We start from the raw sequence: 27770 nt of genomic DNA, 5'->3' as shown, positions 1-27770 counted from the left end.
CACCCCCCCCACCCCCCCCACCCCCCCAAAAAGCACTCCGATGTCTCTGGTCGTCACTGACTCTTGTGCAGAGTCTTGGCACGTTACCGAGGGCTGACTGGATGTGCCGAGTCACTCGGCATTGTGGATTTAAAAGAAAACACCAGATGGAAGAAAAAAAGGAGAAAAAAAAAGTCTTGGTCAAATGGTTTGCACTGGGCGGGAAGTATTAGGGTCGAGTGCAGAGAGAGAGAGAGAGAGAGAGAGAGAGAGAGAGAGAGAGAGAGAGAGCTCTTAGTCGCATAACTGTAGGACGAACGTACCTGGTATTTATTAGTACCTGGTCTTAAATCTCAGGAGAGAGAGAGAGAGAGAGAGAGAGAGAGAGAGAGAGAGAGAGAGAGAGAGAGCTCTTAGTCGCATAACTGTAGGACGAACGTAACTGATGTTTTTTAGTACCTGCTCCTAAATCTCAGGAGAGAGAGAGAGAGAGAGAGAGAGAGAGAGAGAGAGAGAGAGAGAGAGAGAGCTCTAGTCGCATAACTGTAGGACGAACGTACCTGGTATTTTTTAGTACCTGGTCTTAAACTCAGGGGGGAGAGAGAGAGGAAGAGAAGAAAATAGTTTATTTGCATAAAAGGGTCTTCTTTATTTCCGTAGATCCAGTCAATATTTGTTCATTCTTCAATGGTACTGTGTTCTATCAAGTAAATAAGCTCTATAACACATTTATTGTTATGCTGCTGTTGATTTCATTAATGTAATCTTCAACATACTTTCTGCGACGAAGTAATAAAAGAAGAGAGATTTCCTAGCTTACCCTTCAAGAGTAATTAGGTCATATTTGTATAATAAATGCCTATGTGAAGTAATCCCATTTCCGTCAACTTATAATTAATAAAGAATAGTTCTCTCTCTCTCTCTCTCTCTCTCTCTCTCTCTCTCTCTCTCTCTCTCTCTCTGTCAATTTTAACTCTACTTATTTTCCATACCATCTCCCTTTTTTGTTTCTTTGCACCTTAGTATCTGTACAATCCGGTCTTTTATGTATTCTGCTTAATATCTGTAAAATCAGGTCTTTTTTGTATTCTGAGATAAACTTTCGAAGGCTTAGCTTAAGTACATAATCCTAAAATTGGATGATGTGGAAAGCAATAATAAGAGGAGGCTTGAAGTCCAAAAGTGATCACAGTAATAATGAACTCAAAAACGAAGTTAATATAATAAGAAAGCATTTAAAAATATAACTGCCATGCCAAGTAACCGAACTAATGAACAACGAAGGGGAAGCGAACTTAGATAATAAAATAGATAAAATCCAAAATAAATCAATAACTATATGAAATAGAGACTCACAAAGACTTGCGTTCACCTCTGCCGTATCGAGAGTACTGAAAGGCTAAAAAAAAATAATAATAAAGTAACAAAAAAGGGTTTTCTGAATTTGAGATCTCTATGATGGTAACTACAAAGCTAGACAAAATATGCTTCCTGTTATCATATATATTTTGTTACATAAGTCCACCAGCACGTGTCAACGCGTATAGGTCTCAAATAAAAGTTGAGAGAGAGAGAGAGAGAGAGAGAGAGAGAGAGAGAGAGAGAGAAGAGAGATTCCTAATCATATTAAAAACAGGATTAGTTTTATTAAATTACATCCATGAACGCGTATAGGTCTCAAAGAAAAGTGAGAGAGAGAGAGAGAGAGAGAGAGAGAGAGAGAGAGAGAGAGAGAGAGAGAGAGAGATTGCTAATCATATTAAAAACAGGATTAGTTTTATATTACATCCATGAAATAGATGATTTTTCTCCGTATGTTGATATCATCAGATTGAACTAAACAAGTCACGTTGGAATCTATAATTCATTTACACGTTTTATTCACGAGAATTTTACCAACTTACAGAATATAGAAGCATAAAAGCAAGAACTCTTTTACATCATTTTGAAAGATGGAAGTATTTACACGCAATCGCATCTAACAGCATTTCGGCAAACGTATCTTGAGCTCGTATCCCAAGTGAACGAAAGAAACCTCAAGCGAAATATGTCTTACTTTCCTGTTATGTCCCTCGCGGGATCTGAATGGGATTGGACAGATTATTGGGGAGTTTTTAAAAGGCTCTGGAGAACTTAATTCAAAATACGGTTTCGGCAAAATCAATCTGAAAACTAACGGGAAAAGAGAGCGCGCGCACTCTCTGTGAAAAGCCTCCAGAAATATGAATTTTGAATTACGAAAGGAAGCGTGTAATGAATGGAAAGTCATGCAAGAAAAGACACCGCTATGCAAATGGATTCGGTTGGATGAAAGTCAGTCTCTCTCTCTCTCTCTCTCTCTCTCTCTCTCCTCTCTTCTCTCTCTCTCTCTCTCCTCTGAGAGTCTTTTTTCAGGAGTGTTTAAAGTCACTTCTTAAAATTACGCTTTGGGCAATAGATTGAAGTTTGTGATGATCCAGTATCTATGATATTCGGGTCATCTCACGTTCAGCTTGAACTGTCTCACAAAGTTTTCATCAGAAGCAAAGAAAAATCAAATTCTGACATTTAAATGGACCTGGACCTACAGGTCAAATCCGAAATGAATCGTTCAAAACATTTATGATGGCTGCATTACCTACAGTGCAACATATAACTCGCACAGAGGTTCATCAAACCAAAGTAAAAATGAAATGCTGACCTTCGACGTGACTTGGTGACCTGGACCTATAGGTCAAGGTGAAAAATATTGGGATGGATGGATGGAATTAAGGAATTTGAGTCGTTCAGCTCCAAATGTGACAAAATAGTTAACGATCATTAAGGTACTCGCATTCCTTTCGTTATGACTATATAATAAAAAATTAAATACATATAAAAAATTAATTAAAAATAAAGTAAAATAAAATAATCATGACAGATTATGTGAAACAATACATATGTTGAGAAACTGTAAACGTTGAAAAAAAAAAAAAAACGTAAAAGTTGAAAAAAAAAATTTTTTGGTTAAAAAATTATGAAAATATGGGATACATATGTTCAGACAATACGAAAATCGAAAAAAACAAATTAGGAGAATAAATTAATTATAAATCTGAAAGTCATAATGTCCTTGAAAAACTGAGGAGGGTTATCTGCATCATCCCCTAAAATTTCAGACAAGGATTTTCCATCAAGATGAAATCTCCGTTGATTGGCATTGCACTTCGACCAACGCACCCAAATATGCATTGCATCATAGGGCACAGAATCAGTGGCACTGCTGCCTTCCCCAGTAAGCTGAGGCGTACCCAAACCTCAGCCGATAAAACAACTGTAGCCTCTGAAGGAGAACAACCAATAACTTATGCTATCGCTGATGCTACCATATTTCTTATTGCTGGTCAGAAGGGCAGAGCAGAACCCTTGCCATTCCCTCAAATATACGACCTTATGGGTCGTTTCATTTCCAAGTGGGGAACTCGATTTATCTGATATATACTTTTTTGAGCATCATCTTTCCGCTTGCTTGTCGACCAACAGGGGCTGGGACCCAGAAGAAACAAAAGGAATATTCCGGGGGAAAAGTCACTCTCAATATTGCAAATAGATGGATCCACTGAATTACTATTATTTATGACGAGTAGCGCGATCCTCGAGTCTGAGTATATTACGAAGTCCGTGTGCTTTTGAATGGCATGACATGCTAGATCCCAAGCTCGGATTGCAGCTGTCATCTCTGCTGTGTCCAATGAAATGCTGTCTTCGTAGCTTCCTCTCAAAATGGTCATCCTCTAACACGAAAGTATACCAAACTTCATCCTCCGATTTACAATAATCTACACAGATCTCCGTCTGAGCCTAATGCTCTGCATCATGTTCTTAAAAATTAGCAGCAGGGTAGTGTCACGGGACCTAGCTGCAACCTCTCTCATAACTTTTACTGTACCTCCGTTCATTTTCTATTCCATCTGACTTTCCACTCATCGAACTATTGTTTCATAGTGCAACTGTGAGTTTTTCCTCCTGTTTCACCTTTCAAACCCTCTTACTGTCGATTTCATAGGTCCCGGTGGTTGGCCAGTGGCCTGAATAGTATTTTCTCTCTTAAAAAAGAGCTCTGGTCGTTTCTGGCTGCTTCTTCTTATTAATATTCTTTGAGGAACACGAAATGTTTGGTACGATCCACGGAGAAAGAGATGGAGTCCTCATTTCAGCATCTGTTTTGACGATGGTTTAATTTCATCATGAACCAGTCTACAAGGAACCTACCTACCAAGTATTTTTCAAAATCATAGAAAAAATGGAAGAAAGGAAGATAAAACTAATAATAATAATAATAATAATAATAATAATAATAATAATAATAATAATAATAATAATAATAATAAGGAACCTACCAACAAAGTATAAATCAATTTCATTGAAAAATGGAAGGAAGGAAGGAAGATGATAATACTAATTATAATAATAATAATAATAATAATAATAATAATAATAATAATAATATAATAATAATAATAATAATAATAATAATAACAATTTTGGTAGTAATCGAATGCTAAAAATAATGATAATCTTTTATAACTGATGCACAGGGTACTAAGAATGACTATCATAATGATTAAAATGGATACATTTTAAGTCAATATTTGTCGAACTGTAGAAAACATGTTACATCTTTTCTAAACTTCTATAAAATAAAGAAAAATCAGAAAATCCAAATACCTAATGTTTCTGTGATATCAATTTGGTCTGCAATAAAAGTAATGAAAGGTCCAAAAACTCTTATCAGGCTGTGTAAACAACCATGGAATCAAAGGGTTTCTACTAATTAATCCTTTTGGACATGTAGGCGATGTTGGTTATTTCACTGATCATAGGAAATGCTCTTATTATTATTTTAACATGATATATATAAAGGCCGATTAAAACGCTCTGGTTTGAAGCTAAGGACTATATTCCGGTGGACTGACTCCCACCCTTATTAAGTAGGGAATGACAGAAGAAGTTATATATATTGGCGAAATATATACGTAGTGGGAGATGTGCCAATGTAATTTCTTCCTGTCATTCACTACTTAATAAGGGTGGGAGGCAGTCCGCCGACATATGGTCCTTGACTTTAAACCAGAGTGCTTTCATGGGTCTTTCATACTTGAGACGTATCCTGTTTTAACAGACGATTTTATTTACACACACGTATACGTGTATATATATGTATATATATATAATTATATATCAATTCTCCATGTAGCGACTGAAAGCGTGCTTGAGAAAATCATAAAATCCACGTTAATAAGAAGGCGAGTGAAAACAGGTACTTGGAACAAGTAATTTCGTAGTTTATTCTACATTTTCAAGTTCACGTTTGAATAAACTACGAAAGCACTTGTTCGAAGTCCAGGTTTTCATTCACCTTCTTACGTGGATGTTATATATACATATGAACATATATTAATATATGTACATATAATAATATAATACATATATGTGCATGTGTATGTATGTATGGTTGCATGCATGTTCGTATAACACAGAGGGAGAACATCAAACGCATTTTCCACTAATTTCCAGTTTATGCTGAAGTATCCAGCCATAAAAACGTCATCTCGTGAAACATTCAATTCTGGCCATTCTTCACTATTCTGTCCTAACAAACACTAAACAGCTAAAGGACTGGACAAAAAATGTAAAGCTAATAAGTAATTTATTAGGTAACTTTGATGTTTTTAACTTTTAAATGAAATCCGCTTCGGAAGACAACGGTCGTCATGGAAACTAAATCAACTCGAGCCGGTTTTTAACAAAGATGTATCTTCTCAGAAGGATTAACTAATTAACATAGCTATCAAGTTTCATCAGATTCTCTTCGCCGTTATCCAGATATTAGGCTAACATATATAATGACAAATAACGTAAGGTATTTTCGGTTGTGCCAGCTCTCTCTCTCTCTCTCTCTCTCTGTATATTATATATATATATATATATATATATATATATATATATATATATATATATATATATTATATGACTAGCTTTCGCAGAGTATGCTCTCCGTGGCCATGCTATGACGATTCTTTGCCTTCATTACTCTCTTCGTTATTTCCTTTCTATTTCCTTTTAATCATTTTCCTTTTAATTTCGTCCTACTTCATCGTTGCTCCCAAGACTTCACTGATCTTACAACGTACTGCAGGATTAATCTCGGCAGCTCTGCTGAGAGGAAACACAGCGGCAACGAAGCGTTTTCGTAAAATACATTCGTACATGAAATGTTTGACTAAGAGGATTAAGGCAACTCTTGTCTTCAGCGTCTCTCCAAAGCAGATCCTTTCCGATCTCCTTAAGAGTCAAGACAGCTGGGACGGGCGTCTGCTGCCCGTAATAACGGAAGCCAGAATGAAACAGGGAAAAAATAGGTCACGAGCATTAGGCCTGCTCGGTATACGGAAGGGCGTCTGGGGCGGGCGGGAAAGAAATGCGCGCGAAGCTGACCTACAAGCTCTGGTGTTTATGACCGAAGTTTGTGACGAAATTTATAAGTATGGCAGGGGGAGCAATAATGTCACAATGGGACCCAAGAGGGTCAATTAGTTAACAGCTGCGAAAACAAGGGCGCCTTATTCCGCAGCAGGCCGAAGACCAGGGGTGGCCAGACTTTTGGTCTCCGAGATGTACTCTGAAGATTGTAACTCTCTTACGATCTACCATACTACATAATCACATATTATTACGTGGGAAAAAAATTTCCAAATAGCGCCATAGAACGATAAAACAAGAGTACAATTGCCGCACGTAATATATATATATATATATATATATATATATATATATATATATATATGATATATATATATATATATATATATATGTCTGTTTTTTTTTTGTTTATGTAGGATTGTGGGGGAACGGCGATCGACTGGTAGATTGCTTTTGTTTGTTTGTTTGTATGGTGTTTTTACGTTGCAACGGGACCAACGGTTCTACTTGACTTCCGAACCACGTCGAGAGTGAACTTCTATCAACAGAAATACACATCTCCCACTCCTCGATGGAACGCCCGAGAATCGAACTCGCTGCCACCGAGGTGGCACGCCAACACTATTCTAACCACGCCACCGAGGCGCTATGACTGGTAGATTGCGATTGACTGTTTGGCCGTTTGGACACCTCTGCCGTGGACCAATCAGAGTGGAGATCATAAGAATCGTGGAACATGAACGTATAGCATGCAGCAGTTCCAACAACGACCTCTCGAGTCTCATTTCATCCTTCCCAAGTTAATACAGATTATGCGAGAGTAATGTCTCTTACTCGATTAAAGACATCTGAATCAATCAGCCTCATCCAGAGGTGAGAATAGAAGCAATCGATGGATGAACGATCGGCAAGTCGTTGATACATGATGAAGGATGCAGCACAAGGTTGAGTTGCAGGGCCATAGGAGAGAGAGAGAGAGAGAGAATCTAAACTATTACAGTTAAGAAGATTGAAAGAATCCGTTTTCTGTTAATCTCAAAGTATAAGATAAAATCTGATATTCTCATAATGGAAATGTCATCGAGAACTCTACTTTGCGTCATTTAGTAAATCTAAGAGTGTGCACACATACATATACACATATATACATACGTAAATATATACAAGCAACTGTAACTATATATATATATATATATATATATATATATATATATATATATATATATATATCTATTAACACTTATAGGGTATAATATATATATATATATATATATATATATATATATATATATCTATATATATATATATATATATAATATATCTATATATATATATATATATACATACATATCATACATACATATAAAGTGTATATATATTATATATGATATATTATATATATACATACATATATATATATATATACTATAATATATATATATATATATATATAATATATATATATATATATATATGATGCGTGTGTATAAACCGTCTCTTACATTTGTCAATACTTCTGTCAACGAGAGAGAGAGAGAGAGAGAGAGAGAGAGAGAGAGAGAGAGAGTTCTCTTATTTGAATGAAATACTTCACTCCTGAAATAAAGCACAAAATGGAAATGCCTAAGAGGTCCTCGATCAAAAATGCCGTTCGCTACATCGCCGTTCGTGGCCACTTGCTGGATTCTCAAAAGACGAATGGCAGCATTGGTCTCCTAATCCTATCACAGGAGAGTGCCTGTTCATTCATTACAATAATGAGCACGAGACATATTCTAATTGATTATTCTCTGACAGATTTATAACAATACTTATGGCATGTACATAAAAACTGTTATTGAAAGAGCAACAGTAATAAAAACATTTCGTTGACGATTAATTTCTTTCGATCAAGCACACTTGACATTTGGCTATTTGTCGTAATACCTGTTAAATCAGTGGAAACGGTTCGTCTTCATCATTCTCCGTTTCAGTTCCTCCTTTTAATACTTGAGAAACAACTCTCACGTTCCCCGAACAGCAACTTATCTTCTCGATTGTTCCCTTGAAGTCTAACCTCCTTACGAGGTCCTATAGCGGATTCACATCAACCGTGCGTCTGATGTCTAGGCCCGTCCCTTACGACGCTCCTGATTGGCTGTTGATATGCTAATCACAGGGCTGAAACTCAGATTTCTCAAGTGTGTTCACATAGGAAGGATGTACGTTCCACCTCTCCTGAGAGATAAGTCTTTCAAAAGTATCCCTGAGAGTATCCCTGAGAGTTTTCGGCCCTGTGATTGGCTTATCAACAGCCAATCAGGAGCGTCGTAAGGGACTGGCGTAAACATCAGTATGTCCTTTGTGAATTAAAGAATCTGAAATCTAAACCAACAGATCTTATTGACAACATACATAAACGAGTAATATGAGCTATTTTGTGATATATAAGCGGTTGATGTGAATGTACTATAGAATTATAACCATCGTGCGTGTTTGCATCGCTCCTTTCTTGCCTATCCGCCTTCCATTTTCTTCGTCTTTATCATTGATCTTTAGACTTCCTCTTGTGCTATTCATTCTTGTGTCACTGACTCTATTCTGCTCATATTATCTTCCTCCTGCCTCACTCTTTCTCGGGATCTTTGTTTCTCGCGCTTATCTTTTCACCATGTTGATGCTAGGGTGAGAATCAGTCGGGAATCCATTACTTTGACTCGTGGAAACGTCATTGCATTTTTCCACTGAAACTGCTCGAGGCAGTGACATTTACATGACCATCACTACTACTACTACAACTACTGCCACTATTATTAACGGTTTCAAGACCATTACACAGTAAGTCATTTCGCCGATTCAGAATCTCAAAAATATTTCAAACTTGAAACAAAATCATTCTTCACTTTAAATTTCAAGTGAAATATCAATAATGTTACCCACAAGACTGAATTAAATATATATATATATATATATATATATATATATATATATTATATATATATAAAACCTATTCACATGAAACAAGCCCAAGGGGCCCCTAACTTGAGATTCGAGCTTTCAAAGAATGTCGGTTGTTGTTTTAGATTTAGGTGGCCTTATGCCAACAAGGGCTCTTGCTCATAGAGCAGCCAGTAAAAAAAAAAAAAAAATGTCGGTTTCAACCTCCCACCGCAGACCCCACACTGCAGCGGTTACTAATTATGGTACATAGCCAGGTCTGCTGAGAGATATAAAAAGCAATTATGTTAACTGAGAGCGTCTCTATTAAGCAATATTAACAGTCTTATTTCTCCATATATTTCATTCTTCCTTAAAGGGAATACCGGCCCATATAAACCTACTTCTCAAGATCTGTTGATTATATCAATAAATACTAAAAACATTATATGAACAAAACTTGGGTGTTGTCAATTTTGAATACAATACAAAATCTTATACTTGAAAACTAATTCAAGCACTGGAACAAGTCAAATTGCAAATATCTTACGACATGGGATGGTGAAATCATCATTAATCTATTGCACAGTATTCAAGACAGAAATGAACTTTGATAAAGTGAAAACCTTCACCTTTAGTGTATATCAACTTCGTTGACAAAATATAATCATTTAAAGTTACATAGTGCAAATGATACTTCTAATTATGAAATGAAAGCAAATTTTGGTTTCTTCTATAGAAACAATAAATTCCCACGTCATTTTATGGTATCAAGTACGGATGGAGGTCACCGAGACTTATGATACGTTTTGTATATTTTTTGTATCTCGTTTTGTATATTTTTTTGTTTCCTCAATGCATTAGCGTTACCCCTCGCGGGCAGAAAATATTCACAAGGAACGCTTGCGTCAAAGTCCAACAACCATCTAGATGGATGAGGAAGTTCTCCCGAATCTCATCTGCCAGATACACAGAGCAAATTTGCATTGTAAAATAGTATCTCTTCCCTTTTCGGGGAATTACGCAATGAGGGTACCTCCCTCGACCAGACTATTACATGGTCAGGAAACGTATTAACGGCGTTTAATTGGTCAAAACCTCTTTAAAATCCTCCCTTTGTGGTGAATTACCCATTCATCTTCAGTTGGGAAATATGCTTATTGGTGAATGTTTGAAACGCGAGGAAAATATCCCTGTGAATCCACGTCAATATTAACTCAATTGTAGTGCAGATACAGTGTCACCACATCTACAGAAATAATCACAGCGATAAAGACAACCCTCCTCTTCGGGGAGTGGAACCGCTGCTGACCAGTGGTCATTCATTTCATTCCAGACCATGTTCGAAAAAGTTCGTCATAATAAGCTAATCAGGGACGAAAAACATAAACACAATTCACAGTACTATTTGCAATATGCAACTAGTATTACTCAAACAAAACCTATCATATATGATTCAATAATAATGTACGATAATCGAAGTATATTAAATTAAAAAGAGAAATTTTTTTCTAAATGAAAATATGTAAAACGCACTCACTGAATACATACCTCCGCCATCATCAAATCCCTCTCAATATATATGTTTTATCTACCAGACCCAGTGAGTTGCCAGGATGCTAACGAGATATTTGACGTCCAAACGGGGCATAACCTACGGTCAGGCGCTCTAGTAGGCAGGAGTAACTGTTAAATTTGGTTACCAAAATCGATTCCAGTCGCTTGCAGGCCTTGGTTTCCTGGCCCTGGAATACTGGAAGCAAGGCTGTGCAACCCCGCCATTTAAAAGGTCTTGTCTGAACCATATGTTACATTCTTGTCTTTCTCAAATCTAACCACTTGTTTGTTTGTTTGTTTGCATGGTTTGTTTGTTTGTTTGAATGGTGTTTTTACGTTGCATGGAACCAGTGGTTATTCAGCAACGGGACCAGCAGCTTTACGTGACTTCCGAACCACGTCGAGAGTGAACTTCCATCACCAGAAATATACATCTCTCACTCCTCAATGAAATGTCTAACCACTTGTTGCTGCCAGGAAATCCGCCATGGGTCAGATTTTGCGGCATCTTGCTGACAAACGTACAGCAAAATGGCTATAAACTGAACAAAAATATAATTTCAGTGAGAGAGGTTATTAATAATCAAATTGTGTCCTAACCTTAGAAGCCGTCAGTGCTCTCTTATGATACTGGTGCGCTAATTAGGATGTTTCTTTACCAGTGCGTTGATCTTTAGTAAATATTCAAGCTAAGCCATATATTGATTTCTCATTTACTGCGCAGCTCAGAACTGAATTACTGCCACGTTTCTCTTTAAATACTGAATTTTGGATTCCCGTCGCTCATCTACTGGTTAAGATTGAATTTTTGTCTTGTTCCTCGTTTAATGTGGACTTCAGGATTGCATTATTGAAGCCCCTCATTTAAAATGGGCATCAGGGTTCTCTTTGTCCTGTTTCCCATTTAATGTGGCATTTAAGATGACACTTCTGTAATATTTCTACATTAAAGGGGAACTCAGATTTATGTTTTTGTCATGTTTCTTGTTTTTTCCCGTTTTATAATTAATGAGACATTCAGGATTCAGTCTCTGTTTTTCCCCGTTGAAATGACAAAGCGTCTGGTTTTCATGTAAAAAAATGTGTGCATGTCAATGTAGTCTGAACAGGTCTAAGTGTGGATCGTCTACTAACTTGGTGAAGAGGATATCATCAGAAGCTGTTAGAGCTTCGTGTTTTTATCAAATGAAAAGTAGGCAGGTGTCATGTCCTCAAGGCTACGTCTCAAACAACGAAATCTGTATTGGGAGCGGAACACCTGAAAAACACTCACAGCTAAATAAGGGGAGAAAAGCTTCAGTATCTACCCTATATCACCATTAAAGAAATTAAAACACTGCGGCTTATCTGAAAGCGAATGACGAAAAAGTCCTTATCTATCGGTTAACAACCTTTGCTGTTTGCCCGTTTGGAGAAGAACACGATTATTCGTCGTGCGTTGTGAAGAGCTTCGTAACCAACAGACAAGAGGAATAGGTAACGATCCTTACTCACTTTCTTCGAAGAAAAAAAATAAGACATTACGTGAACAGAAGCAACGAGCAAATGATTAAACTCTAATTACAAATATCTCTCCGGGTAAGAGACCAAGTTAACAACAACAACAACAACGAGTGCAGCTTTCCTCTGACTGAAAGGGATCAAATATTACGCCTACCCTTCTATTCGAGAAGCAAAGCTCGAAAATGAAACATTTTTATAAATAAAAAAAATCGCTGGCACTGCAAAAGGTTTCGAACTTCAACAAAATTGGCAGTCATTTTTATCTCTCTTCTTTTCAAACATTTTTTTTTACCCCCCTCCCACTGGGTATGAGAGCTCGCATTTCACTGAAGAGAGAGAGAGAGAGAGAGGAGAGAGAGAGAGAGAGAGAAGAGAGAGGCTTCCACATACGCCCAGAGAGAGAGAACAGAGACACGGAGAAAGAAATAGCGAAAAAAAAAAGCCAAGAGTAATCACAGCAGGATGGAGCGACTTTGATGACCTCGATATGAAACCAGCAGATGTTTCATCAAACTTTATACTTAGACTCTGGAGATCCTCTTTCGGGTCTAGGATTTCGTAGGATTTCTGTCGAGAGAGAGAGAGAGAGAGAGAGAGAGAGAGAGAAAACATCTACTGCAGTGTACTGATTCACTGCTAACGGAAATTAACAGTAAAAGCTTTGCAAAGTGTAACAGGAGGAAAACCTCAAAGCAGTTGCACTATGAATCAATTGTTAAAAAAGTAAAAATTGCACTTAAGTTTCTTCGGCGCGATTGAGTTGCCTGTACAGCGCATAATGCTACATGAGACTCTCAGCCGCGGCCCATGAAACTCTCAGCCGGCCGTGGCCTATGATGTTACTCTGCCAGACGCACGATCATGGCTAACTTTAACTTAAAAAAAAAAAAAAAAAAACTACTGAGGCTAGAGAGCTGCAATTTGATATGTTTGATGACTAGAGGGTGGGTGATTAGCATACCGATTCGCAGCCCTCTAGCCTCGGTAGCTTTTAAGATCTGTGGGCGGACGGACAGACAAGAAGTTATCTCAATTAGTTATCTTTTACAGAAAACTAAAAATAAAAGCGATGTTGGTCATTCGCGGAAGCCTCTACTATCTCTTTCATTCAAGTTACCAACTGTGCGATCCCAGATCCTTTCATCGGTAGATACGTGAGAGCATCATACGAAAGTGCCACTGTGACTTTCAAAGTGAAAAGAGTAAGCTCGAGATGAAGGAGGAAACCTGTTCGTCTGTTTGCCTTCGTCTGCGCATGCGCATTGACGGAATCTTACGTGTGGGAAAAAGAAAGTTGCAAATTAATATAAACAGTACCCGGTACTTGTTTCTTATTAAGCCTGCGTTATGCCAGCACGGGCTCTTGCTGATAGAGCAGCCCATAAGCACAAGGTTCACAGGAACCCTAAATAGAATATTGGAAAATATGTCACGGCGAGGGGAAAAAAATTCCTAGTGAATTTCTTCTTTTGGAAGACGCACAGGTGATCCAGCAGAAGGAAATTCAAAATGTCCCTAAATTAATAATACTTCCAGTTGAGTTGAGTTTAATGTAGAATTTAGGCCAGAGGCCAAGCACTGGGACCTATGAGGTCATTCAGTGTTGAAATGGAAATTGACAGCAAAGGTTCGAAAGGTGTTACAGGACAACCTCGCATTGCACTATGAATCAAGTGTTTAGAGAGGGTGGAAAGTAAGATGAAGAACGAGAATATGAAAGGAGGTACAGTAAAAAGAACGAAAATGGTCGCAGCTAGGGACCAAAGACACGCTGCAAAGAAGCTTAAGTTATACTTACAGTGCACCGCAAGAGGTCCACTGACGGCACTACGCCCTTTACGGGGAAAAATATTACAGTTCGACAGGGTGCTGCACTGATTGGTTTATCCAGCCGGCGTTACAAGATTAGGGAGGAAAGGGCAGAAGGGGTTCGAATTATAAGACTTAATTATCTCCGATTAAGATGACAACGCACCGGCAACTTCGTCGATTAATCAATGTAGTCATGAAGGAGAAATCATCGAGAAAGACCCTCGGGCCGTTGAAATTTTTTTCTTTTGTCACAAAAAGAGTCCTGAAGAAGAAGAAAAAGATGAAGAGTGAAAGAAAAGATAAGAAGATTGAATGAATTACTTTACCATATGAAACAGGATTTCTGTGAGAGAGAGAGAGAGAGAAAGAGAGAGAGAGAGAGAGAGAGAGAGAGATTAGTTAATTTTTTTCAGAACAGAGAGCAATTTTAAATACGTTGTTCAAGAGAGAGAGAGAGAGAGAGAGAGAGCGATACTAGTTATTTTCAGAACAGAAAATCTAATTTAAAAACGTTGTTCAGAGAGAGAGAGAGAGAGAGAGAGGAGAGGAGAGAGAGGAGAGAGAGAGAGAGATTTATTAATTTTTCAGAACAAGAATCAATTTAAAAACGTTGTTCATAGAGAGAGAGAGAGAGAGAGAGAGAGGGAGAGAGAGAGAGAGAGAGAGAGAGAGAAGATATTAGTTAATTTTTTCAGAACAGAGAATCATTTTAAAACGTTGTTCAGAGAGAGAGAGAGAGAGAGAGAGAGAGAGAGAGAGAGAGAGAGAGAGAGAGAGATATTAGTTAATTTTTCAGAACAGAGAATCAATTTTAAAACGTTGTTCAGAGAGAGAGAGAGAGAGAGAGAGAGAGAGAGAGAGAGAGAGATTAGTTAATTTTTCAGACAGAAAATCTATTTTAAACGTTGTTCGAGAGAGAGAGAGAGAGAGAGAGAGAGAGAGAGAGAGAGAGAGAGAGAGAGATAGTTAATTTTTCAGAACAGAGATCAAGATTTTTAAACGTTGTTCAGAGAGAGAGAGAGAGAGAGAGAGAGAGAGAGAGAGAGAGAGAATTAGTTAAATGGTTCGTTGACGATTCAGCCTAACGTAATGGGATATGTATTAAGACAGAAAGTAATAATTCTTAATGTAAAGCATATTATTATTATTATTATTATTATTATTATTATTATTATTTATTATTATTATTATTATTATATTAAAATACCACTTGACAGACTCAGTGCAAATGATCTTTTGGTACTTTTGTGACAAGAGAGAGAGAGAGAGAGAGAGAGAGAGAGAGAGAGAGAGAGAGAGAGAGAGAGAGATCAGTTAACCTTTACAATAGAAAATCCATTAAAAAAATCAGATTATTTCAGACATTCAATTTCCTTTTCAAGAGAAGTAGTATATGAAAATCGTTTTCTCAAGTAATTGAGGTCTCTTTTGGACGATATGCAGACGGACTTTTTAATGACTAGCTTTAAAAATTTATTCATATTTCTAAACTAATGTTTGAAAAAAAAAATAACAATGATACAGCTCAATAAGAAAATAAAAAACAAATATAAAATATAAAAAAAAATCACCGTAAACAAAACTGGAATGCTCACCACATATAAAACCAAAAACACAATTTCATTTTATTTGCAGTGTTATATATAAGAATAAAATAGTTTCCAGCTCACTTAAGCTAAACCTCATAACTTTACATTGCACTATGTATAATGGCAATGTGGTCAGCAGACCTTGAGTTCCAAACACAACCGTATTTTCAAATCCGCCCCCCCCCCCCCTCTCTCTCTCTCTCTCTCTCTCTCTCTCTCTCTCTCTCTCTCTCTCTCTCTCTCTCTGCTAAAGGCTGGAAGCAAAAGATAAAATATATATAGCTAAATATAATCTATCCATAGAAATGAACTGCAGATGTTGCTTATGGAAAAATAAAGATGTTATGAGACCAATTGTTTGTTCATCACACATTTTAAAAGAAGGATTCAGATAAGAAAAAATTCAAAATGATAAAGATCCTGAAAAAACGTCAGCTTAGGCGCTTTGATCATGTGGGGAAAATGTAGGAGAGAGAGATAGAGAGAGAAGTATCGAAGCGGATGAGCCTTAGTATCTATGAACCAAATAGTGACTTGCTAGATAAGCGTTCAGTGGCGCAGTGGGGGTTGGAAACGTTGAAGCACAAGGGAATGGAATGGAATATATAATTGGGACCTATGAGGTTTTTCAGCGCTGAAAGGAAAAATGGAAGTTGAAAGATTTGAAAGGTGTGACAGGAGGAAAACCTCAAAGTAGTTGGACTATGAAGAGGGTGGAAAATAAGAAGGAAGACAGAGAATATGAACGGAGGTACAGTAAAAGGAATGAAGTGGGGTGCAGCTAGGGGCCGAAGGGACGCTGCAAAGATCCTTAAGTAATACCTACAGTGCACTGCATGAGGTGCGCTCACGGTGCTAAACCCCTAAGGGGGGAACAAGGAGTTCGTCCTTCATTCAGCAAATAGCAGTGACTGTTGCAATGTTTTTCTCTAGAGCCAACCCCGAGTAAGAAAGACCGGAAATTGGTAAATATGTACGTGTGTGTGTAAACACTCGCATACAAATACCCGCACGAACAAAGAAACTCTCACAGACATATGAGGACTTAATCATCGTCCTACGGACACCATTTTCCCATTCCAGAGAGACGATGATTATTTTTCAGGTGAAAGCGGCGGACGGGAGTGTTGAAAAATGGGAAATTAAAAGTCGCTGGTTAGCAAACAATGGATACAGCCGCCAAAGCTCTGCTATTAATGAAAATCCTTCGCCCGCCGAATCCCTTTCTCCTTTGTCAGAGGGATATATATACGTATATATCAGAGTTCCACATCAGATGAAACAGCAGCATTTAGTACAAAGATCTTTTAGACACACTTTATACAAATGCAATATGTAAACAAAGATAAGATGGAGGCTCATCAGCTGCAGACTCATTTCCTGTAGGTTCATTATACATAGTCTACAACTTACAATAACTATAGACATTTAAGCTGAAGTCCCAATGGAAGCAAAATCTTGCACGCTAACTCGTAGGACCTTTGATTTGATTCCGTATTCGTAGCGTAGAGTAGATTTCTTTTTTTCCGATATATCTTCTTTAGCTGTAAACCAAAAGTAAAAACAGAAACTTCATTTTGACGCAGCAGACTTTTGGGTCGTAACTTCATCAAAGGTAGATTCTCGAGTTATGTAATTTGAGGCAGACGGTAGACTTATACCCTACTTTATATATATATATATATATATATATATATATATATATATTATATTATATATATATATATATATATATATATATATTATATATATATAGATATATATATACACATACACACACAACTTGCTTTGCTTTTTATCAACGAGCCTGCAACATATTCATCGTCATGTAAATGGAGAATATGTAACTACTAGAGGAGGTTTATTAAACAGATTACATCAGACATCTTCAGACATCTATCCCGACAAAACACTACATTTGTCGTAATTTGTATCGCCAGAATCAAAAGTCAGATTCCATAGCCCCCAACTTCATTCATCAGTATCACAGTTCTTGTTTGTTTGTTTGTTTGTATGGTGTTTTTACGTTGCATGGAACCAGTGGTTACTCAGGAACGGGACCAACGGCTTTACGTGACTTCCGAAACACGTCGAGAGTAAACTTATATCACCAGAAATATACATCTCTCACCCCTCAGTGGAATGACCGAGAGTCGAACTCGCGGCTACTGAATCGGCCCGCCAGCAGCATACCGACCACGCCACCGAGGCGCTTGTGTCACAGTTCAACGAGCCAAAGTTGACCTGACTTGTTTCTGTAGACCCCTCACTTGTAGACTATAAAGGTGTAAACACAGTACCTGTATACAATGCAAATCGGACACTCGATAGACCAAAAGTGTTTTTGTTCATTCTCGTGAGCCATGATGGTGAAATACCCTTCCATCTGACCCCTCATGGTAATGTTTTCTTACCTAAATCAGCCAAATTTCTAATGAGACTTCTTCAAACGAACTGGGACTATTGCATTGTCACTTTTCTTCCTAAATTCTTCCTGAAGTTACCCGACAATAAACTTTTCCCATGGCTTCTCTAACTTCATTAACAGGAGTGCAAAGACGCAAAGGAAAAATAAAACGGCATAAAAAAAAACCGGCGCCCTGCCTTTACTTTCAAGAGCCATAGTACAGCCTTTTGCTTTTAAGCCATTTAGTCATCATTTTGAGTTGGAAATGTCTGCCAAAAGGTTTCCTTCATTTTGAGAAAGGGTCCCGCAAGATCAAGTCCTGAAGATACCGCAAAACTGCTGTCCATAAAAACACACGTACGCACACGCACTTCGAATAGATACAGCTACACACACACACATATATTATGTATGTAAGTGTGGTAAGGATCCACGTGCTGAAGACAATTTGTGGGAAAACGATAAGTTTAGGAAATAAAGTCTTTGTTGTGGTACTAAAGGTCACAGCTTTGGTGCAAATGTGGGTCTTGGACTAGGGTAATTTTGCCTCCAAGGCTATTCAGTATTTTCTTTTATAAAGAAATGAAAGACGTACGAGAAAGGCAAGCGGTGTACTATAGTAGATTCACATCAACCGTGCATTCAACGTCTAGGCCAGTCCCTTACGACGCTCCTGATTGGCTGTTGATAAGCCAATTACTGGGCTGGAAACTCCCAGTCTCTCGAGAGAGTTCACATAGGCAGGATGTATGTTCCACCTCTCCTGAAAGGCGTATCCCTCAGGAGAGATGGAACATACATCCTGCCTATGTGAAGCCAATCAAGAGCGTCGTAAGGGACTGGCCTAGACATCAAATGCACGGCTGGTGTGAATCAGCTATAGGAGCAGCTGTAGGATAGGACGATGTTGTGGACACTTGCGCTCTCGGTGGCTGTTAGGAGAAGCTTCAGTGACTGCGGAAAGAGGGTGGAAGTGTTGATAGAAGGCAAAAGCTGACAGTGGTTTTAGAATTAACATTAGGTGTGTAAACAGAAAACACTTTCAGAAAAACACTTCGAAGGGCATGGCAACAAAAATCTGTAGATTCACAAATGCTTAGTTTTAAACGATGGCATCATTGCAAAACTTACCTTTATGGTTAAGCAAAAATTAGTCAGGCAGAGATACAGAAAAATGTCTGTAGCTGTTATCAGACAAAAATTTTTTTTCCAGAAATATTACAAAGATTAATATTGCGTGGCCAGGTGAGTGACACATGAAAGACACACTGTTTCTGTCCCAGTGAATAGAGCAAAAGAAACACACATCGTCAAAAAGTTTCTTTGAAAAAAAAAAAAATTTACACTAAAAATTATAAGTGTAGTCTGCTGACTCTGCTGTCAAAATACATTATCTGTTTCTCTAATTCTCGTGAGAGAAGGCTGAAGCAACACGGGAAGAAATGAAGGATAGAGGTTATCCACTGCAAATAAAAAAAAACGATGAAAATGACTGAAGCAGGTAAATAAACCAACATTCAATGGGTACAGGAAAGTGTGTGTTTCTAACCTCCTATAAGCTTAAGATATCAGATATTAACTCTTACAGCTGTATATATGTATGCTGAATACTGTTGGGTTCATTAACTACGAGAAAAGAGGACGCGAAACCCAGGGAGATAGAGAAGAGTGTATAAATACGAAACGGCAGATAATTGAGAGAGATATGTGGTTTCAATTTTTTGAGGTTGAATGCCTCCGTGGATTACCAGATCATGATGCTGATATGTATTAAACTCTTCATTTGCATAAATAGAGGCATATATATATATATATATATATATATATATATATATATATATATATATATATATGTTTGTGTGTGTGTGTGTGTGTGTGATAACAACTGTACTGGTTAATGCGGGATGTAGGTATGAGTTTCCAGTTGCGATACGTACCTGTGTTCCTTTTTCGTCAATGTCTACGTGAAACAGGATCTCCATCTTATCCTTACCGACTTATTCACAATTCATATATTTACCTCCTGTCGATATGATAATGAAAACAATAAATACAACAATTTCGAAATTAATAAGTCATTTCCCCATCCCGCTCTTGGTATAACAGGAAGGTTAGGCATGACGTATTGGAAGCTATGCATGTAAATTGCTGACTAATCTTCGACCGTTGATTGAGCACTCTGGGGAAAGTGCGCATACATTCTCTCTCTCTCTCTCTCTCTCTCTCTCTCTCTCTCTCTCTCTCTGTCTCTCTGTCAGTGACCGGGTAAACGAACTATGCTGGACCTTCCCCTTGTTAGTTTAGGTCGTGTTACGTTTGTTGATAACAGTACCTCTATGGATGCATCATCCACGGTGGAGGGTTCTACCACAGGTTCATCCACCCCGTAATCGTCTTGTAAATTTGATGCCGTATTTATTAAAGCGACTGATACCGTGTAAACGAATTGCCAGCCGAAAAGGAAGTCAAAGATCCAGGCTGAGTAAATAAGTAACCAAATGCCAAGAACATATAACCATCTACATGACCTACTTAATTGAGCGATAGCTCAATAGACTCTCCAGACTTAGAAGTTGGTAAATAATATACATATGCGTGCATTAAATTAACCTGCAAGTGTACTTTAATATCCAATTCGCAATTGTAATAGCCACAGTGCCCTCTTAACTTCCTGAATTCTTTGCTCTTTAAGAAAGAAAAAATCCAGAAGTTAATAGGGAATAGTGGCTATTAAATTGCATATGTATCTCGTAAAAAAGTGACCATTAGATTCTACATATATTTTCATATATGTTAACAGAAGGGGAATTTTTTAGTTGATAATAATTTCGACCTTTCATAGATTCGAAAAGTGCGGTAACATCACTGAAGTCCTGATTTCTCCTCTGTGCGCTGGTTCGAATCCACGAGAGGACGAAATTATGATCAACTACAAAATTCCCCTTCGGTTAACATATACAAAAATATATTAATTCCGAGGTGGAGCGAATTGGATATTAAGGGACATTTGTAGTTTTAACGCATGTATACTATGAATCACGGTGATGTGATAAAAATTCATAATACAGATAAATTTGTTAAAATTTCACACAGCAGCACTATTTTAAGTTTATACCACTGTACACGAAAAGCTTTTGGAAATATTTAGCCTCCATTGAATACAGTCTCCTATATGTCTTATTTTTTTTAAACTTTAATATACGTTGACTATCATAATACGTTTCTCATTATCTTTAATTTCCTCCTCCAACTTTATATCTAACCCTAATTTAACATAACCCATTAATCATTACCTAATAAAAAAAGTTAAGTATATCTTAGTTTAACCAGACCACTGAGCTGATTAACAGCTCTCTTAGGGCTGGCCCAAAGGGTTAAGGTGCGTCCACACGGTCGAACAATATCCGACGGACACACATTGTTACCATACCATAGGCGAAGCAGGATGACGGCATAAGCGGGGAAACGATGGAAGTAGATCTGGCAACAAACAGTGGTACCAGATGAGGTTGTATTCCAGTGTTTTTACTCTCCTCACAAGGCAAAGACCGGCAGACAATTGTTAACTCGTAACAATGTTTGTCCGTCTGACATTGTTCGACCGTGTGGACGCACCTTTATATTTTTTTGTGGCTAGGAACCAATTGATTACTTAGCAACGGGACCTACAGCTTATTGTAGGAGCCGAACCACTTTATATCAAGGAATTCATTTCTATCACCAGAAATAATTGCCTCCGATTCCTTGTTGGCAGAGCGGAGATCGAACCCAAACACTGAAATCAGTAGTCGGAAAAAAAAAAAAAAAAAAAAAAGCTGTTCTGAGTGTGTTTGTTTGTTGCTTTGGTGGTTTTACGTTGCATGGAACCAGTGGTTATTCAGCAACGGGACCAACAGCTTTACGTGACTTCCGAACCACGTCGAGAGTGAATTTCTATCACCAGAAATACACATCTCTCACACCTCAATGGACAGCCCGAGAATCGAACTCGCGGACGAGGTGGCACGCCAACACCATACCGACCAAGCCACTGAAGCGCTTCTGAGTAAGCGTGAATCTACGTAACAGCGTCTGGATTAAGTCGGACATAAACACGTCCTTATTGACAAAATCCCTTCTTCCTCCCGGGATGATAACATCATCCATCTGTCAATGCCGAAACCTTTCCAAACAGACTTTTTATCTTATTTTTATTATTTCACTGATAAAAAAACGCCCAGCTGTTCTTAGAAGGCCCTAACATATGGGATGGCAAAACTTTACAGAAATAATCCTTCTTTCTTGGCTTTTTTTTTTCTTTATCGGGAGCATCCTTCTCCTATGGAGGGAACTTTTTTCCCTGACGGAGAATTTCCAGCCGCCCCTTTCTGGGGGAGGCTCTCCTCCCTCCACTTCCGGGTTGAAGGGATCCTTCTTGCTTTCTACTCGGTCGACTCGGCTGACACAGTTTCCTGGAGTGTTTACCCAAGGTGTTGTTCCAGACCCCTACACAGAGGAACTTTAGAAGACAGATCAACAAAAACACAGGCATTCCAAGTGTAGTGTCATCACAAGTATAAATTATATGCTGAAGGCAAATAAACAGCGTGAATACAAAGCATTACTCTATGTGAGCAAACGTTACTTTGAAGACCAGGGTTTTCTCCCAATGGGTAAATTAGGTCTGTGGAATTGTAGGACGCTCGCTGAGTTAACTGAAAAAGCTTACTCATTTCGGCTTACACACACACACACACACACACACACACACACACACACGTACACAACCACCAGGCCTTTCATGAAGACTTTCTTGTTTAATGTATTTCGTTATTTTTTATTTATTTATTTATTTATTTTGGTTTTTGACTGCCTAAAAACACAACCATCCTGCTGGTCTCATCTCTTCATGCTTTTGCTTTGCATGGTTGCTTTGAAATTCCTGTTATGTATAACAAACCTGTTTAAATTCGGATCCCCTCTTAATAGAGCTAAAGTAGTCAACTATACCAAGCAAAGCAATTCCATGCACACACAAATCCGTACATGTCTGGTAAGGATTTATTCCGACACATCTGCAGACGTAAGTACGTGTAAATACTTCAGCATTTGACTGAAAAAATCCCGTATATAAAATTATACCTGGGATAACCTTTCCAATGGATACTCGCTAATATTCCGGAAACTCTAAAGGATTACTGTGTTCTAAAAATATACTGTAATATGCATGATTTTCAATGAGTTTAGTGTTCTTAATTAAACACGCACACACACATACATACACAGACTCTCTCTCACACACATATACTATATATGTAAATAAATTCTTCGGTTAAAACAGAATACGTCTTAATTATAAAAGTCCAATTAAAACCCGCTGGTTTAAAGCTAAGGACAATATTTCGGTGGACTAACTTCCACCCTTATGAAGTAGTCCACCGAGATATAGTCCTTAGCTTTAAACCAGAGGGTTTTAACGGGCCTTTTATACTTGATATATATACATATACATAAACCTAATCTTCTATTATTTTTCACTAGCATACTCTGACACTTCCTACATTTATACGTAATATATAAGTATATCTTTGTATAAAAAATCTGTATTCAGGTTTTGATTTTATGCCCATGAAATGGCAAAAAGAACAACAAACGCATTGGTATGAACTTACAACCGGGTCGCAATGACACCTTGGAGATGAATCGACGTACAATCTCGGCCTTCAGTAAATAAGTCAATGATAATTCACTGAAACTGAAGAAGTGGAAGACGAAGAAGACGAAGTAGGACGAGGTATAAAAGATGGTCTTCCATCATGACACAGCCATTTGTGCAGTGGATTTGCTAGTGGTCGGACGTTCGTACTTCACCCCCGAAGGGATTCCATACAAGAAGTGAGTCCACGTAGTATTATTTAAAACTTAAAAAAGGTTTAAGCTTAACAAAAGTTGCTTAAATCGAGTTATTTATGCCTTTAAATCAATCAGATACTCCTGCGATAACCCTTTGCAAATGTTTCGGTTGAAATGTTTTGGGAAAACTACTTTTTAAAAACTGGCTACATCAAGGGTGTAGGAACGCTAAAGTTTCCCTTCGAATCGGGAGACACTTTATCCACATCAGCAGACTCATACGAGAATTTGAACAGGAAAGCTCTAACGGTATATTTCCCGTTTCCAAGCCGTTAGGAAATTGGTTCTTTCAGGAATGAGATTGAAAAAGTTAGGCAACTACACCAAAAATCTGTTTAATCACCTCAATACGATATCCGCCAAAGATTAAGTCAGTATAACTCGTGCAATTTACATTTATACGTACACACACATACACTCACACATATATATATATGTGTGTGTGTGTGTGTGTACTATATACATGTTACATGTAAGTTTATGTATATATAATAACCACGACTCTTTTTCCTCGCACGTTTTGAATATGCTCATCTATAACGAGCCTTGAAACCATATTCAGAAACCCAAATGAAGAAACCCGATATTGCATGCGTCTAAAAACTGGTTCAGCAGGCTTGTCAAAATGATTTAAAGTGAACAACAACAGAAAGCATTTATCAGCACAATCTGCTACAGGAAATTCACTTTCCTTATGGGATGAGCATCGAGTCTAGTTACAGAGGATTGGGGCAGTACATATCACCTCGGTAATTACAGGGACCCTGATGCACTACTTGGGCCAACAAACAAAAGGCATAATAATTTTTTGAACGTCCTTATGTTTTCACGTTCATGCCTCTCTCTCTCTCTCTCTCTCTCTCTCTCTCTCTCTCTCTCTCTCTCACACACACACAGTGCTTCTCCTAGCACTAAATGAATTTGTGCAGAATATTTTGATGATGATATTACACGCATTTCTACAGAATTGGCTATCCTGATAATTTCCAATAACACAAAACTGACCAGTGTTGCGTTTCACTCAATCTAAAATGAATACAGTTTATAAGGTTAAAGCCAAACCTTATAATACGTAGTTATAGGTATGTATCAAATATACATGTAATTCTATTTGTACTTTTTTGTAATCACATTACAAAATCCCCTGCACAGCAATCTTTAAGAGACGTAGACTGCTTTTGACAGTATGCGTTTTGACATGCCTGACAAATTATGTATTTAAGTGTCGTTTGATCAATTTCTTTGCTGTATCGCAATCTTTTGCCTATACTTTGTAAACTTCTTACTAAGAAACTGCACTCGTCAAGGTTAGCTGGAGGACGAAACAGTCGATCCAAGCGGAACTTAATTGCTACTTTTCACATTTTCCTCAATGTAGATTTAGTCTACATAACAATTATCTCTTTGAGTCAATACAATTAATCATATATATATATATATATATATATATATATATATATATATATATGTGTGTGTGTGTGTGTGTGTGTGTATGTATACACATATACATATACGTGTGTACATACACAATATGTATATATATATATATATATATATATATATATATAATATATATATATATATATAATCATAACTGCTAGCCTAACAGCTACCTTGTCACTGGTGTTTTTTTTTATTATTTCCTAAGGATTTTTCAAAATGAATATGCCGAGCTGTGAAATTTGAAGAGTACTCACTCCTTCCTGATTATTATTATTCCAGCCAATTTTCGTCTATTACTCATTGTTCCAAGACGACGTTACTGCGAAATGATCAGAGTAGCATAAAGGACGCCTGACGGGGAGAAAGAAAGTAGGCAAGAGAAAAAGGAAGGATAGAAAGCGCAAAAGAGGGAAAGATCGTAAAGGAGCTCTTTCTCTTCTTTAAAAGAAACCTGAAGCTTTGTCTCGCCAAACTTTACTTTTGCTCCTCAAGTTTGCATCGTCACTGAGGTCGTTTCGCGGAAGATGTTCGAAGCAGCAAAAAAAAAAAAAAAAAAAAATGGACAAAATAAAGAAGAGATCAAAGAGATTTAGGAATACTGTTATCATTAATGTCTAGTCATGGGGCTGGGAAACCATTTTTATGGTGGAACTTTAATGCAGTCTTTGTAAGCCCCCGGACTGCAAGCCCCCATTGGGATTATATTTCTTATCAAATATACTAAAAAATTTAGTGGATTTCTTGGCATAGGCCACTACGTGTAAGGAAAACCGAAAAAAGATAAAATTAACAAAATATAATCAAATCATAACTGTTCCAAGATTTCCTTATGACTACTCAATATCGGGACAGTATTTACATATTCTAAACTTTAAGGCCTTTGACATTTCTCTTATGTGAGAGAATGTGGATTCGCAAAGATAAACGGCCAAGTAACAAGAAAAAAAACACTACGCATTGGTTTTTCCTTTTTTTTTATTTCCCATAGATTTATCTTCGTATTAGTCATCCAAATCTTATATTTCAGAGCTCAGCCAATGTCACTTACACTTTTTGTGAATTGAAAATAACAGCCACGTGAAGTCAAAATTGTCTTACTCAGTGAATCTTTTAATTCACTGTATAATTCAGTTAATGAGTCAATAACGGTAGCAACAAACGGCAACCGTCTCTAACCCATCTTGATTTATCGCAAGCCCAATGTGGCTGGTGAAAGGTCAAATCTACATTTCAACTTGCCTATTACTATCATCAACTGACACCATTAACTTTGCTTTGAGAAACACGCGCCCTGCCCACGTAATACTGCTATCTGAAATTCAAGAGAACCTGCTAAGGTTTTAAGCTTCCCTTAAATTAAAAGGATGGAATAAGGATAATTAAGTAGGAAACTTGTTGGCATTATCCCAGCTGGCACTTTTGATTGATTGACGCTTCTGTTGAAGTAGAAACTTTGGAAACAGGATGGAAATGTTCATTGACTCTCTTCATCTAACACCTAACTTTTGGAGTTCTTTATTGGCTATGTTTTTCCTCATATTTATTCCTTCCCACTCTTTAAGAGGTAGGAGGGTCCATCTCGTCCTCAATTCGTTTCTCTACTGGCATGGAAGGGAAAACTGGATTGCCAGTTTCAACTGCCTAAAAAAAGAAAGAAAAAAAAATTCAAAAGGTCAGCTTCAGCCAACTGTCAGCGAATGAACAAAATTCCCCAGGGCCAGTAACTGACAGATAGTCCTAAGGTTTAAAAAAAAAAAAAAAGTTGGAAAACTTCGGGGCAACAGAGGACAGCTGAGTACACCGGAAGTGTTCCTGCTGGAGGGAGGTTCTTGCTCCTTTCTATCGAAGTCATTGACCTCGTTCCCTTGCGACGCTAAGTAACAGAAGTTTCGTCTTCCCACCCTTTTCCTCAGTTGTGCGATGAAGTGTTGTAAGACCTCCTTCTATAATGAAATTGCAACAGAAGCTGATGTTTTTAATGCTGTAATGTTTCCGAATTATCTGCATAAAGTGCAGGAAAGAACATCTCGAAGGATCTACCACTGTTCCAGGGAGCATTCTCACCAAAAGGAACCCCAAGTTCGACACTTTTCAGTTATGATTATCATGAATTAATCAAAATTAATTGAAATATTATAAAAGCAGACCAGAGTTGAAGACTTAACTTAGCTGGGAAATCTCCTGAACAGCTAATATGTAAAAGCCCCTTAATTGATTAATGTAATTAACTC

General features: G+C 37.6%; 2 protein-coding genes across 2 annotated transcripts in view; one reads left to right on the top strand and one right to left on the bottom strand.

Moving 5' to 3' along the window:
- Positions 1-27770, bottom strand: part of LOC135198984 (small G protein signaling modulator 1-like) — a 528765-nt gene that overhangs the window by 106689 nt on the left and 394306 nt on the right. The window lies entirely within an intron of this gene.
- The window catches only part of LOC135198966 (uncharacterized), a 96242-nt gene continuing 92481 nt past the window's right edge, over positions 24010-27770 (top strand). Inside the window, exon 1 of the mRNA XM_064226889.1 lies at positions 24010-24078. The gene's annotated coding sequence lies outside the window, so the exon portion shown is untranslated. The remainder of the gene's footprint in view (positions 24079-27770) is intronic.

Source organism: Macrobrachium nipponense, chromosome 23, assembly GCF_015104395.2.
Source record: "Macrobrachium nipponense isolate FS-2020 chromosome 23, ASM1510439v2, whole genome shotgun sequence".
Taxonomy (NCBI): Eukaryota; Metazoa; Arthropoda; class Malacostraca; order Decapoda; family Palaemonidae; genus Macrobrachium; species Macrobrachium nipponense.
Note: the sequence above shows the minus strand (reverse complement) of the source record. Positions and strands in the feature narration are given on the sequence as shown.